This window comes from Struthio camelus, chromosome 1 (genome assembly GCF_040807025.1).
Source record: "Struthio camelus isolate bStrCam1 chromosome 1, bStrCam1.hap1, whole genome shotgun sequence".
NCBI classification, from domain to species: domain Eukaryota; kingdom Metazoa; phylum Chordata; class Aves; order Struthioniformes; family Struthionidae; genus Struthio; species Struthio camelus.
In genome coordinates this window covers 205898237-205914146 of record NC_090942.1, presented here as the reverse complement: position 1 = coordinate 205914146, position 15910 = coordinate 205898237, and the positions used below count along the sequence as shown (strand labels likewise).

General features: G+C 43.1%; 1 protein-coding gene across 3 annotated transcripts in view; it reads left to right on the top strand.

Moving 5' to 3' along the window:
- Nucleotides 1–15910, top strand: part of ELMOD1 (ELMO domain containing 1) — a 59914-nt gene that overhangs the window by 2788 nt on the left and 41216 nt on the right. Inside the window, exon 1 of one of the 3 annotated variants that reach the window (XM_068930343.1) lies at nt 11565–11688. The exons of the other annotated variants lie outside the window; for them this stretch is intronic. The gene's annotated coding sequence lies outside the window, so the exon portion shown is untranslated. Of the gene's footprint in view, nt 1–11564; nt 11689–15910 lie in introns of those variants that run through there. 3 annotated transcript variants of the gene reach the window in all.

Genomic DNA, 15910 nt, shown 5'->3' with positions numbered 1-15910 from the left:
ATGTCTCTGTATGGTTAGTATTGGTCAAGAATGAGGAGTGCATATTAGAATAGCTTTACAGTATCTTCTTTGTAAACAAATCAAGATTTTAGTGCCATAAACAACACTTTTACCTAGGACAATTTCACCAGCTAAAAGGAAGATGATTAAGAGCTGGCTGTAGGCAAAAGAGAATTGTTATTCCCCTTACAATTTAAGCCCTGAAGCATGGTGCAGTCCCTTCTCGTGCTAGAGTACATGCGCACAAACTCCTCCTCCAGATACCACAGTATTTACTGACCACAAGTAAAAATACAGCTCCATGTAGCTGACTACATTGTCACTGACTAAACTACAAATCAGCTCACAAAAGTGAGGATTCAAGCTGTATTTAAGTTTTATATGAACATATGCTCTGCTTAAAAGTGCTTTGGGAGAAGCCTCAATTTTTCTAAGTAGCTTTCCCATTTTTTAAATGACAATATTTTGGTTTTAAAAATTCAGTAAATATTTTAGTTTGAAATTAAATTTTCAGTTTTCTTAACCAAAAAAAGGCTTTCTATGAACAAGTCTTGGGTTTGGCTCTATTTTCTTGTAATTGATAAACAAGAAACATATATTCTGAAGCAGAATGTCATGCTCCTGCATATTGATTGGTGAGAAATAAAATGCTGTTGACTTTTTCCAGGAGCAAATTACAATACTCACTGTGCTATTAGCTACTCTTATCTTTGCGACGTTCTCAGGGTATTTCCTGTGAAAGTACAGGTTATCGTTGCATTTCAGAAAGACAATCTTACTCCCTTTTATGGCAATGCAAGCCATGCCTTAGCCTAATGTGATCACACTGGATTTCCCTCATTTTCAAACCCAATTAAAAGAAAATCACAGGAAGATGGTAGGATTTGCTATATCGAATCTCTTGATTTAAGAAGCTGCAGTCTAAGAATCATTTCAAACAGGATCTGTTTCAGGATAGCCATTTGTTAACGGAAATAAGAAGGAGCCTCTGAGTACAAAATCCAGCTCAAAACTACCCAAGAAGAGTACTGTAGAGGAGTACCATGGTAAATGAGAAGACACAGATGGATTGTTTTAGGAGAATTTTCATGTGATTGTGTTAGGGACTTTGACAAATATCTGTTGACCTAAATTCAAAATGTGCTACTGCCGCCACTTAGGATAGTAAAATTCTCCATAACAAACCTCTGCAATGCTAAAGGCTTATATTTTTCAGGAAGATAGCAAGGCTTGCTCTGTGCTGCATGTCAGTTTGATTCTGCGTTTCTGCTGTTCAGTGCTAGATTTCTCATTTCTTTCTAAAAAAGAAAAACAACTTAAAAACAACTTGAAAATTCTGTAGCAACTGCATAAGACTAAAAGCAGAGACAGGGAGAAATCTAAGCCCTGGTAAAATCAATGGGAGTTGTGCTACTTACTACAATGAAGGCAGGATGTAACTTTATGTGTAAATACTAGTAAAAAAAAATAATTTATTCTCAAGTGACTCGAAAACATTAAGTAACATCAGTATGCTTTCTAATTTCTAAGCTTTAGGCTACACTCTCTTCATACCTTCAAGCTTTTTTCCACAACCAAAAGACTTTTTTTTTTGGTTTCCTTTAATGAAGAGTGACATTCTCTTGAAAACTCTAGACTCAGGCTATCGGAACTTTAACAAATGCATTAAATAGCATAAATGTCATGATAGCATTGTAAGATTTGTCAACACTGGTTTTGTTTCACAAATGAGTGATTATTGTTCACTTCCATCAGTATGAGGAGGTGAACACTTTTTGTGGAGCAAGTTTCTTTGACGGAACAACACAAATTTTTCTGAGGTTCTGAGCAGGCAGATTTCAGGTCGGTGTTGGGACAGCTACAGATCTTATTCAGAGAACCTAAAATATCAGTGAAAGTTTACAATTGGTCAGGGGGCGGCTATCTCACAGCGCTTCTCCTATGCAATGAGATTGCGCTAATGAGATATAAGCAAGTGTTACTAAACCAGGGTGAGGGTGGGGAACGGATGCAGTTTTAACTTCTATTGTCAGATACACTTCAGTGGTGGATCTACACTCCTTGGTCACCATTAATATGGTGCTTCCTCATATATACCTTCACTAGAACTGGAAGAACCTCCTGTAGGCTTAAATAAACAGAAAATCTTTGGTCCTGTCATGAAGAGTTCTCAGAACATTTTTCTGAACTTCCAGGCGCAAGACGGAATTGTGGGGAGGGTTGAAGGACAACTGGCACTCAAGAGATTTAGGCCTGCATTACCATTGTAGTACCCAAGAGAAAGTGCACCTAAATTTCAACATCATGCTGAGCTAGAACTGTTAGCCAGAATTAGAAGACTGCAATAAAGATTAGGTAAGAGGACACCAAATGAGGGGAAATATGTGGATGGAAAGCAGAATTCAGAATTCTGTCATTGCTACAAGAGTTTCCCCATATTATCTTCCTTTGAATACAGTTTTTCCCCAAGCTTAGTTTAGAAACATGGCTAGGAACAGTTCCCAGGGAAGAGTCTGTGTTCAGTGACTTTTCTACGAATGACTGCAATTATGATGTGCACGTCACAGGTCTGAAGACCTTTTGTGGTCAATATTGCCAGGACAAATCTCCAGCTCCTGGGAGGTTCCTGAAATGTGCATGCAAATATTGACAAGCAGAAAATTCCTCATTTGGTTAAGACAGAATCTAAGAGATGTAAACTCCCTAGGCACAGTTACTTTAAGGCATGATATCCATAAAGATCAACAAGCAGTTCCCAGTGCAGCTCCTGATATGCTGTCTGCAGCCACCTTTTTTCAGTCGCATAAAACCTCTCCGTGAATGGTCCCCAGCCTCCAAAGGCCCACATGCTGAGTAAATCACACACTGCAGGCAATTATTTTGCCCTTAGTTTTAATTTTCTGAATTTTCTCTGGCCATAAGCAATACTGAAGACTGAGGATTTTAAATCTTTCCAAATCCAATCTTTCCAAAGGCTTGTCTTCTCTGCTGCAGGGATGCTGCTGGCATTTCCCCTGCTCTGCATGAGGGGTATCCATGCAGGCTAGACCAATAGACCAGTGTCAGTTTTCTGTAAGTCACTATGCACCTTTATCATCAGACTTTTAACTGAAAATACTATACACCTACAGTACTACAATGATAGGTCCACGGAACATCTGTCTGTTCTAGGTTTAGAGATAATTAACGGTCCCTAAATCACTGCTGGAAATACTACTCTAAAAATGACTACGGCATCTGTTGTCCAGTGAACAAGAAACACTGTTTTCACTGCCCAGGTGATTCTTTCTCTGCAATTCAGGCAAAGTCAAAGGAGGTTCTTCTTATGCTAGTCTAGTTCACCTTCTGGGGTATCAGAAGAATAATATGCCACTTTCTGGCATATCAGAGAAGAAAAAAAAGAATTCAGAAGAATAATATGAAGTATTGAAAGAACCATTACAAACTACTAATTTCCCTACAAATCACTGAACACAGCAACAAATATTTTAGTTTGGCCTTGGATGCAACTTAGTTAGAAAGACTTAAACAAAACACCTCTGTTTTGTCTGACACTCCAAAGACTGAAAATGATCACCTCTTCTTCCAAGCCTGCATGTACTTTACATTCTCTTCTTGCTCTTTAGGTTTGTTTTCCATGAAGAGGCAGGAAGTATTATTTTTTTGGAATCTCTGTTTTAGTTATATTATTATCTTCTGGCCCTACAGTCAGAATCTTACACTAACCTGGCAAAACCCAGTTCTGTCACAAGTGATTAGGATTGGGTAGGCATTCAAAATGCAATGCAACCCTACACGGGGATCCTCCCTGCTATCTACACTAGGCCGGCATTCTACTTTCCTGCATAACCTGGGAAACCATCACTTCCGCACATGGTTATCCTTCAGGGTGTAAATGTATCATAAGAACAATCATGGAATATCAAGCAGTGAATTTGCCTGCTTCACCAACTAGCATCTTTTTAAAGACATGGTGCTTGCAGTCCAGACACAATCTGCAAAGTTAATTCTTAAAGGGAACAGTATTGCTTACATACAGAGAAATAAATAATATTAAAAGTTTTCTCAGGTCTTTTGCACTTCCACCTGCCTCCTCAATGCTTATAATGAGACAGGAGAAAACAGTGCAATGTATGCCATAGCCTGGGATTCTGTCATTTAAACCCTCTTCAGGCATCATCTCAGTAGCTCCCATCAGCTGTTACTCTGGCAATAGATTCACGTTCGCTGGAAGAGGAATGGATGTTCAACCACAAGCAAGGCATTTATGCTGAAATTTTCAGACATGGCCAGTCTTTTGGGGCTCCCCACTTGCTGCTCTTGTAATCCAGTTGTCATTGACTTCTTTGGAGCTGTACATATATTCAACACATCTGAAAAAAGAAGTTGCAAATTTTTTAATTGGATATGCCAAAAAAAGGAAGCATGCAAAATTAGTGGATTTTTTTTTTTTACAAACATCACTTCTCTGTGACTCAGTTTGCCAATCTGTATGACATTTTCATAAATATTTATCCAACTCACCAAGGGTTGTGAATCTTCATGAATCATTGTTTGTGTAACACTTTGTAATCCTTGAATGAAATGTAGCAAATGCATTCAAAGTGTGGATCTGATTAATTACAGGGAATAAATGAAAAGAAGAATACATAAGAAATGTTCATGTCCCTTTTTGTTTCCCTTGCTCAGAATTTGTTTCAAAAAATTATTTATTATAAATACAAAGCTTTATTCTTCATACATACATAAATACGGTTGGCACACATCTTACTGGAGAAGATCAGGACACAGTATGATGTTAACCAGCATATTCAAGTTTGTTCACTTTTATTATGATGAAAAAGCAAGCATCTTTTAGTATATAGGATTTGATATTCATGTCTACAATGCTGTTTTTGTTTAGTTTTGCAAATCTTTCTGCATGGCAAGAACAAACAACAATTTAAATTAAAGCATTATAGCATTAAGTGCTTAATTCATACGAAGATGAAGTCCTTTAGAATTCTTTACTTCAAGAGAAGGGGAAACTAAATGAACATACTGGCTGCTTTACTTAGCTGTCATCTCTCTAAAGGCTGTATGAGTAAGCCTGACACACATCATCTCTCATGTTATCATCATCTACATGCTTTTGTTATTGTCTTCTGTGCTAAACTGTACAGCATCTTCAGTCAAAGGGATATGAGTGAAACAAAGTGTGGCGCTGTAAATGAACAAAATGACTAGGAGAGCGGTTTAAGAAATGATCATAAAGGCTGTGGGCAGACTGCTGTAGCTGCTACAACACCAATGTGCCAGAGTCATGTAATACATCATCATAGAAACTTCTGTATGTGATACTTGTCCTGAGTTAGGCACAAAGAAATGACAGCCGTTCCAATATTTCAAAGTAGAGCGTGGAGACAGATGCCAAGAATCAAAATGATTCCACAAATAGCAAGAAAATAATTCTTTTCACAGTGCTCTGTTTTTTAACTAGGTAACCAGATTTGTTAAACAAACAAAATTATGTAGGTTAGAGATTGGAAATGAATTTTGTCATCTCATCCTTCTCTTTACCACAGCAGGATAGTTCTTTATAGCACTTTTCTATGGCATTCTGCAGACCAGCTGTATGTGTGCATTTAGTTGGGGGTGGGACATCTACAGGTCAGTACCTGTAAGAAAACTGCCGTTATTTCCATTGGCATAACCGTGATTAACTTAGCATCGGTACTTGGAGTAGTGAAGCCTGCAGGCCTAAGCTTCAGCTTTAACCGAACCTGTGGGATACTGCTGACAGAACAACTGCAGAACCAGCTAGAATCACTGAGTAAACAGGAAGACCGCACAATGGACCAAAAGTTGCATGTCACTGGTAAGAGAGTAAGAATAAACCATCTGCCAAGAAGATAAAAGGACGGTGTGAATGAAGCGCATGCAACCTCTGGGAGGAATAATAAGCAATGTATTTGTTTAACTTTAGCTTAGCAACTAAGTTAACCAATGGAAGTAGTATAAGACCCCTGCCCTAAAAGTATATTGGTCAGTAAAAATGATGTAACGCAAAACTAATGTACAAAAGAATCGTGTTACTCCAGGGCGGGGTCCCTCTTCGGAGGCACCCAGCTCAAGCTGAAATAATCCATCGTATAAGAGTCTGACTCTAACTTAGTGGTGAATGCCTGGGGACCTTTATAACAGTACCCATACACCCATCAAGTACACAGCTCCCAGGAATGCAGTCAACACCTACTTGAATGTGCATGGACACCAAAGAGGGGAGTACCTGACTGCAACACATCAAGCTGACTGCCTAGAGACATTGCTTAGAATAGAGATGAGTGAATTGCAAACCCCAAATCCCATCCAGTAAATCCTAGCCTGATTACATAGTTGCATAGAGGCTCATAGATGTATTGTGCAGTATCAGACAAACAAAGATGCTAACCCAATTTGCATATGAGTATCCTCAGATGAAAGACTCCGGAACTGCAATGATTCTTACACCTAAGCAAATGCACAGACATTTAGTGCAAATTTCTAGGTTCTCGTGGATCCCCAAGAGGAGCTGTTTCCATATCTGTTATGTCTCTTTTTATTTATTCAACATAAACTATAAAGCTCCAGGCAGATGTATAAAAGCTCTTGGCTACCGTGATGTAGGATAAGAACTGTATTGCGAGCACTTGTCCTGCTGCATATGTAGTACAGTCCAGCAGCCAGATATCAAACACATATATAGACACCTTTCACTACAGAGCTAGCAATGGCTAGCATACCTCTCGCATGATTCCTACTCCCGTCAGCAGCCTCATTCCTCCCCTGCAATAACTATTACGGAACTTTTTTTCTTCAAGGAACTTACACCCTAAATGCATGTGTGCAGAGCAGTAATGACTTGGGTTCAGCCAAGTGTTGTCCTCCCCCCTGCACTTTTACCTGAGCATCCTGTTCAGCCTGCACCATATGACACCTCCCAGAAGGCACAGCTGGACATTGGCTCGATGGCTTCAAACACCTAGGGTCATCTGAACTTAGTTCCTATCTGAACATCTTGACAAAAGTCCTAGCATCTGATTCACCAGTTACAGAGTTCTTTTGCCATCTGTTTGCTACTGGGTCTGGAAAGCCTCTATTTCACCACATACCAGTGTTTGGTCTTTTCTTATGGAGGTCTAATGCCAAGGCCCTGTACAGTTTCATATAAACACAGTGGTTTCTGAATGACAAGAGGTGTGATGCATTTCCACATGGAATGAGGGCAAATAGCTGTTTGAACTGAAATCAGACTTGATGTGTTTCAGTAGACAAGGGTGCTAGGAGAAAGGTATAACCTGTTTAATACACATTTTTTTCCCACAAGCAAAAAAGTTTATTCAGCTCAGTCCAAGTAATAAACACAGCAGTTGGTTTTATAGTGCTTAATCTGCTATTGTTCCTTTGATATCACAAGTATCTTTAGACTTAGCAGTATGCTTCCATTACAGCAATTTTCTTTTAAATGCACAGCACTGTCACCAGTTGCCTCTTGCATTGCAGCCTCTTAAGTCACTCCTGGCTTAACAGAGCCAGAAGATCAACCACTAAGAAATAAAATATAAAAACTCTCAGCTGATCCACAGGTCCCAGCCCAGGAAAAGTGCTAGCAGCACAATTAAAGACACAGCTGTGTCAATCACACCCTGACAATGCCCAGCTGACAGAAGGTCCCCTGAAGCCTGGGGCAGGTGAGTAGGATTAAAAGCAGGGTTGAGAAGGTTTTAATTTATGCTGAGAGTACCCTGTCTGGTCTTGAGTAAAACCAGGAGTAACCAGAACGATAATCTGAGCTATTGGCTTCTAAAAGCAAGGTAAGAAAACCCTTATGTAAATAGGGGTTTGTCTTTATTCCTTTCCTATCTTTCCTGCCTACAACTTGTATGACTCTTCCAGTGTTGTGCAAAATATATGCTTTCTTTTGTCTGTTTTAAAGAGTAGACTACAAATACAAGTGAAATATTTCTGCTGTGATCTGTTTATTACAAAATAAAAAATATTTTTGTTTTAAAAAAAAGAAATAAGTTCTGTCCTTCTGTGAAAATATTAACCAAAGAGTAATTTCATATATGTATGTAATAGTGCTTGGGTGGTACTTCTCCTGTGGAAAGAAAAGTGCTGGAAGGTGTCAGAACCACATGAGGTTTTTCACAAGGGCATAGTATGCAGGCTCTTTGTCAGCCTTGTTTCTATCAGTAAATTGTATGACAAGGACCTCTATCCAAGATAAAGAGCAATTTGAGCTTTTGGTTTGTCACCAATATCTGAGCTAGGTCTGTTGCTATCTATTTTTGCTGTTCTTGTCACCTTCTTTCAACACTAAATTAATCATGCAGGTGACCTTGCTGGCTTTTATTACTCACAGCAGGCTCTATGAGCTATTGCTGGGAAAGTGTGACATTGCTCAACTAGTAGGATCCTGTATCTACTTTTCTAATATATATTTCACTGCTCTTTCTAAACAGAGGTATTATTTCTGCTATAAGTTAAAAAGAACTGTGTTTGTAGCAAAGTACAGCATAGAAAAAAATTTCTAGCTGTTTATAATCATAAGAGCTGTTTGTTTGCATTTTTTTATCCATGCCCCTGTAACCTTTAAAATATTATTTTTGGCTCAAACCTTAGTGAGGACAATGATGCTGAGCACAGGAGGTAGAGTCGTAGGCAACTTCAGTCCCAAGATAGAGTGAATGGGTCCATAAAACTGCAGTTCGATAGGTTTTTGACAAGTCACTTGTTATCAAGTCTGGAATGGCACTATATGACCACAGATTAGCAGTGTACTGCCAAATTTCAGAGAAATGGCAGAAGGTAATCTGGAAAACCCAAAGATTATTGGCCTCAATAAGGGACTATTGGTCTTTTAAGTTAGTGTTTAAAAAAAGAAAAAAACTGCTCTGAAGACGTGAAGGAAGATGGAATAAACTAAAGCATGACCTTAGCAAGGGCAAATATGACTAATCAAGTATGGTGTTTTCCTTTGATAGGATTACTGATTTCCTAGACAAGAGCATTGTTCAGAGAAAGCTAGATCTGCTGCTTAAAGAAAGTGTGTGCTATGATGCTTCAGGGAAGCTGTTAATTAAGTCGGAGAGGAACAAGGCAAACACTGTCAGGTAGCCAGTATAGCTAGGTTTTTGCTCCGGCAACGCAATGTTAGAGGACAAAAAACCTACAGCAGTCACAGCCCTAACGGAGTTACCTGAGGACTGAACTTAACACACGAAGTAGGAGTGCATTAAGTAAACTTCTTGGCAACAAGAAGCTGGAAGAGTCATTAACACAAAGGGGGACTGAAACTCTGTATGAGAACTGGATATTTTTGAATTTGTCGCTCTGGCCTCTTGAAAAACACGGCCTTGCTTTTTGTATTGTTTCCAAAGATTAACAAGAACTCTTGCCATAAACTCTGTTGCAAATGACTGCAAGGAAGAAATGACCAACTGGATGGCTATGGGCCAGTGTAATTTAGCCATTAATAATTTTAGGCTGAAAATTAGACTTTTAACTATCAAAGACATGGGATTTTCAGGTAGCCACCTGTAAGTGTAGCAGAAGAGAAATCTTTTTTGTTATTGTTTTGGTGGGTGTTTTTTTGTTTTTTCCTCCATTGAAGACTAATTAACTGTGGTCTATAGCATCTTTCAGAAGTTTGCCACAGGAGCAAGGGATTAGAGTCAACGGTCCTTTCCAGCCTATGTTTTATGTTCCTCCACATTTGTGGACCGGAGTATTGCATTTGGGGAAGGGGGAAAGGCTACTCTTGTAGCACAGATCTGTCTCTTTTTTGATGCTTGGGATATATCTTCCACAATTGTGGATGAATTGTCTTAAAGTTCAGTGTGCACCCATTTGGGCAAAGCATACTTGAATTTGGCTACTGAAGCCTGTGAAAGTTCACCACTACTAGATTTAATGCATTTGGGGATGCAATGGCTCCTCCTATCTAGTGCTAGAGCAGGTCCTGATAGGCAGAGAAATGGAGAGAAAGGATCTCGGGGCAAGGAGTTGGGGGTTGTGATCTAGAAACTGGAAATATCACTATAATGCAGGAGAAGGAACTAGTTTTCTGGTTGCATTGCTGCATGGAATTAAGGTTCAAGCCTTACTTCAGTGTACAAAACATGACACACACAAAAGAGGTTGTTAAGCTGCAGTCTGAAACCTGCTGTTTAGTGGGGTTCCTCTGAGCACTGGGCTTTGGTAGCTAGTGGACAGCATAGGCTGCTTAGCCTGTCTCTGCTTTTCAGTGTCAGCTCTGCAGATCAAAATATCTGCCAGTCAGGTGTATTGGGCATAATGATGTCATGAAGTGGAAGAGGACCTATCTAGCTCTGGTAGAAGATGAGGATCAAGTAGTGGCCTGTTTCGCCTTGGGTGTGAGACATGAACAGCATTGCCTAGTCATTAAGTGCTTGACTGGACGACCTTAATGTTTTCATCATGCTTTTTCAATGTACTAGTTGATTATGGACTGAAAATGACTGAAAAGGGGGGGACTTGGAAGAAAAATAAACCATGTCCCTTTAACAAGCATGCAGAAAGCTATTTTCAGGTGCAGTGCAGAAAGCTATTTTCAGGTGCAGCACAGGAAGCACTTTAAAAAGAGGTTAATTAGCTGTTACTTGTCCTTTTGAAAATGCTAAGACTCTATTGGACAGTTCAGGGGTGCCAGTGTGGCCTGACAGCCTGCTTACAGCTTCAAAGGATCATCTGGAGAGATGTGTGTAGCAGTAATGACAAACGGAAAGCAGGACTGTTTGCTACTGGCAGCAGTTGCGGCACTGGGCAACTTTCAGTGCTTCTGTGGATGCTTCAGACAAGCAGCAGTCCCTCCCCTCTTGGAGGGGAGAGCTGTATAATAGAGTGGCATGCCTAGGATTGTGCTTAGCAGGCTTAAACTTTGATGAAAAGCCCTCCGGTTATCGTGCTGGGAAGGAAAGGACCTGAGCTCCTCAGTTGGTGGGTGGGATGGGATGTGGAGGTAGGAGGCTGCCTGTCTGGGATGCTGCCCTAGCCAGCTGTGCCCTTAACCCCGTGGAGATGTCCCCAGCTCTGCTGTGATGCTGTAACTGTCCTCTAGGCACAGACCCAGACAGGTATCACCTTTCCTTGGCAACGGTGGGGGGGGGGGGGGGGGAAGGTCTCAGAAACATAGCTCAGTTAGCTCAGGAGAGCTGGGGCTCCCTCCTGTGCCGTGAGCCAGGCCCGAGGGCGCTGCGCTTGTCCCTCGCTGGGCCGCGCAGCCCTGCCCCATCCCCCGGCAGGGCCGCCGGGGCGAACAGGATCCGCTCTCGCCGCGGGAACGGGCGACCTCCCGCTGGGGGAGTCCGGCAGGGCCCGAGCTGAGGGGGCCGCCGGCCCGCCCGCCCCGCGGGGCTGGGCCCGGGGCTGCGTCCCCTCGGGCCGCCCTGGGGCCCGGCCCGGCCCGGCCCGCAGGCTGCGGCTCGGCGGCGGGCACAGCCGCCCGCGCCCGCCGGTAGGCGTCACCGCCGCCCGCCTTCCTCCTCCCCCTCCTCGCCGCCGCCGCCTCCTCCTCCTCCTCTCACCTTCGCGGGGCGCCGCGCCGAGTGACCCAGATCGCGGCGGCGCCGCAGCCTGCTCCCGCCCGGCGACGACGGCCCGGGACGGCGGCGGGGCTGCGCCATGGGGCTGTAGCGGCCGCGAGCGGTGAGTGCGGGGCGGCGGGCGGGCCGGGCGCCCGCTCCCGCTCCCGGCGGGTCGCCTAGCGACGGCGGGAGAGGGGCCGGGCGGCCGCAGCCTGCCCGTGGCGTCGCGGAGGGGGAGCTGCGCCGCTCTGAGTGCGGCGCCCTTTGCGGGAAGGCGCTGCGTGGTGGTGGTGGTGGGGGGGGGGGCTGCCATGTTTGTTTGTTTATTCCCCCCTGCGATTTTTGCCCTCTCCCCCCACTCCCTTAAGGGGCGGCTGGGGGCGGAGGGCGGGCGCCAGGCGCTGCGGCTCCGCGGTGCGCGCCGCGCCGCTGCCGGGCGGCCCCTGCAGTCGGCAGCCACCGCAGCGAGCTGAGCGGGCTTCCGGGGCCCCGCTTACACCGCGAGCAGGACCTGCTTTGGGGTCCTCTTTGTTTACTGATTTTTAAATGGCACTCTCTTCTTCCTCCCTCTTGCCCCCACCCGGTTATCGCGTGTTCAACTTGCACCCGCTTCTGAGCGAGCTGTTAGATCGGTGTTTGTGCTCTCTTGCGCTCATGCGTGTCCCCACCGCGGCCGCTTTCCTTCGCGGTCGCAGGAGGGGAGCCGGCGCGGGGGGGACCGCTGTCCCGATTCAGTCAGCGCAACAGATCACAGCAAGCCGGTTTTGTGACAAAGGCGGTGAAACAAAGGAGCCATTTTAGAAAGAAAGAAAATTATTCTACCGCTTGCGTGCTTTAGTGCATCCAGCTTTTCATTCTTCTCCCCTCTGCCCTCCCCCGCCAAAAGCTATTGGGATTTATCCCAAAGCAAACTAAAACAGAAGAAATACTTACTCATCTCTTAAATCGTGCATCATCTCCAGGCACTGCAGCACGCTTACTGTTTGCCTTCTGTTTTTATGCATTTTTGAGGAAAACTTATTTTGTACCAGTAGAGCCCTGAATACCTGAAGCAGTTAAGTGTGCTCGTGATGCGAACATCTCTTCACCCGAAGATGAGAACGGCGTCTATGTGTAGTGATTCAATATGTATTGCATATTAAAGTCTGCTTAGCACTTTTAGCAGATTACAAATCCAGAAGAGGCTTAGTGATTTATAAGAGATGCTGCTTTTCTCTTTGTATGTGATGTTTCTGTTTCTTTTTCTTTAAATGTGGATAACTGCCGGTCTAGGCTGGATGCGTTGAGGTAAATCTAGGAATATCTTGTGACTTGTTCAGTTCTTACAATTTGCATGTCACTTTAAGTGATATTTCAGCGAAGACTAATGCAAATTCTTGTTGCTGTAGTAATAGACTTATCACCAAGCCTAATAGATTCTCGGATCAGAAAGCCTATGATCTTCAAGAAAGGGATCATGTGATAACATCAAATATTATATACATCCCTCTTGACAAAAAAAAAAAAATCAGCAAAAATACTTTCAGGAAGACATTGAACACTGGAAAATCAAGCACTAACAAAACATGTTTAACTTTCCTGCAGGTTCACTCAAATACAGTAAAACATCTTCTAATGTAAAAATCCGCTATAGCGAAGCATATAACCAAAGTGTCTATGAATCCTTTGCCTGCTCAGCTCACGAGACGGTGCTTTATTAGCTATAGGGACAGCATTGCGTTGGTTGACTTGACTCTCATGAACCCAAGCGCTTCAATTTTTCTGTCACCCCTGCAATGGAATTACAGCAGGCTGAGCTGAGCTGCACTTCAGCTAGGAAACTTCAGGGCCATGTTGCAATAGGTAGTTATTTGGTTATCCATCATCTCCCCTGCACAAACAGCTTCTTGCTGTTGCTTGCAGGAATGTAGCCTTGCAGTGTGACAGCATTTCCCCTACTTCCCTCGCAAGTGTGAGTGTGCGTAGGGCTCCAGACTGCCGCTAGTATTTAAAGAATCTTGTATTTTAAAGCTGCCCAGAGATAACTTGTACTTACAGTTAAGCTGTGATCAGCTGTAACCAATGCTAGTGAAAAGTCTGTTTCGTTGTACAGACAGGGTGTATGTGGTGTACGTAGCCAGGCAAGCTTATTTTTTCCCAGGGGATTATTTGAAGTGCTAGCAGAAAACTACGAGAAGAGCAAGCCTGGACTGTCTGGTGATAAAATCTTGTCGGATTGAATGCCCTTTGGCTCGTGAGGGTTTTTCCTATGAACATCTGCTCATCCTTCTTGATTGGAAAGCTTGTTTTATTTGATATTCCTTTGAAATGTTCTTTTGCTCAGTGGTGTAGGCCAAAAGGCTGGGCAGAATATCCTGTTCTTCTTGCCTCTTTCCCAAAGCTGCAATCCAAGAAGAATACCCTATCCTCCATGCAGGAGGGGAGGGTTTGCTGGGGTACTGGGAAGGAAGCCAGATGGTAAAATCCTGAATTAGGGAAGGAGGATAAAATGAGAAAAATAAAATGAAAAATGAGGTTAATGTAAAGAGATGCAGGGAGCATCCATGGTAGTGAAGCACTGAGGCTGTGTTTTAGGCTTAACATCTTCAGCATCTGTGTAACTTGAGCTCAAGTGCTGAGCTGTGCTGCTCCACAGTACTCGCCAAGTCTATGCCAAAAGCATGGCAGTGTCCGAGCCCCAGCATGGGAGCTCTGCTTGTTGCTGCCAGGCTGTGGAAAGAGCAGTGTGATGGCAGAGGCAGCAAGGAGCAGCTTCCTGAGCCACTCATCACTTGTGCGGAAAACTGTGTGAGCGCTCCTCCTTTTCAAGGCAGAGTTAAGCTGTTTAGTGGTAAACTAACCTGCTTGATGTTGCCTTAAGGGGGAGAAGAAAAAAATTACTGTCACAACTTGGCTTGTACCCAGCTTGAGTATCTCATGCACATCCTCTGGAGGCCATCTCCGGTTGCCTTGTGCCAGTTCAGGTCTCAAAGCAGTCTTGATATAAGAGAATTGAACTATTCCAATGAAACTAATCCAGGAGTCCTACTGTAGGAGCTCTCTGTCAGTTATTGGATTTTGCATGAAAGATGTTGGGGTTTTTTTTAAAAATACCTCTCCACTGTAATAGTGAGCTGTTTTCATCTCCTTTGGCATAAAAACCAATTAAAAGCCCCACACTGAGTATGTTAGCTTAAACTTCTGACAATTTATCCTGGAGTGCTATATCTCCCTCTCTCCACAAAACATGAGCAAATACTTCTCATCCTTTTCCGTTATAGCTGAGAGGCCCTTCAGAAAGATAGCTTCCAGTACCTCTATTAGGTATAGTAACTGACTGCGACCAGGTGGATGGAGTTGGTGTTTTTGCCATGTACTGAGCTGGATGTCAGTCCTCGGATTGAGCGCTCCACTAGATTTCAACCAGCTAGAGTCACAGGCATGCAGAGAAGCCTGAAGAACAGGATACATGCAGGAAGTGAAAAGACTGGAGTTTAAAACAATCTGCGGTCTTGACAGTGAAACTGCAACTTTTAGAGCAGACCTAGATGGGTTAGAATACCGCAGTCCTGATCACTGTGTCCATAGGAAACTGCATTGCTGTGAGTTATCCCCTTCCTGGTGTAAGTGTATCGAGAACATGTCTCGGGCATTTTCAGTCTCCCAATAGACATGACTACCTTAATGTTTTGACTCGGTGTGACATGAATTTTTTGTTTGTCTGGTTTTTGAAGCAAATGTCATAATTGTCCCTGCTTTCTGTTCTTCAGCTTCCATTGTGATCAGTCTTGGAGCACACAAGAATAACTGGAGGATCAGTTCTGGGAGCATACCTAACATACCTCGGCTGCAAATGAGCATGCAGTTCAAGGGACCAAGCTGGAGCTAGCCTGAAGTGTATATTAGGGTGGGGGCAATCTTTGTTTAAACAAACCTCCGCTTTCCCCCCCCAAATGTATGTAGCTTTGACCTCGAGTACTTGGCACCAATTGTTTTGTTTATCAGATCAGCTCTATTGGTCTGTTCTACTTGCTAATGTAGCTGTAGCTTGCATGGAAAGTATCTTCCTTCCCAGAGAATGAAGCTGAGGCAGAGAGATTAAGTGACGGGCCAAAGACTAAAAAGTCATATGAGCTCCAGTCTCTGTTGCTCTTTTTGCCATGCTGCTAATTCACTCCTTTACAGTTCCTTTTGCACCTTCAGAAGATATCAGTTAAGAAAGTCTCTGTAAAGAGTGCCTATTTAAGACTGTGTACAACTGGGTAATAGTTTCACAAAACAGGAGTTATTCAGCTATATATACTATCTGCCACATGAATGCATATTGTGCATTTGTGTCTGAATCTGCCAAAAATGACTGATAA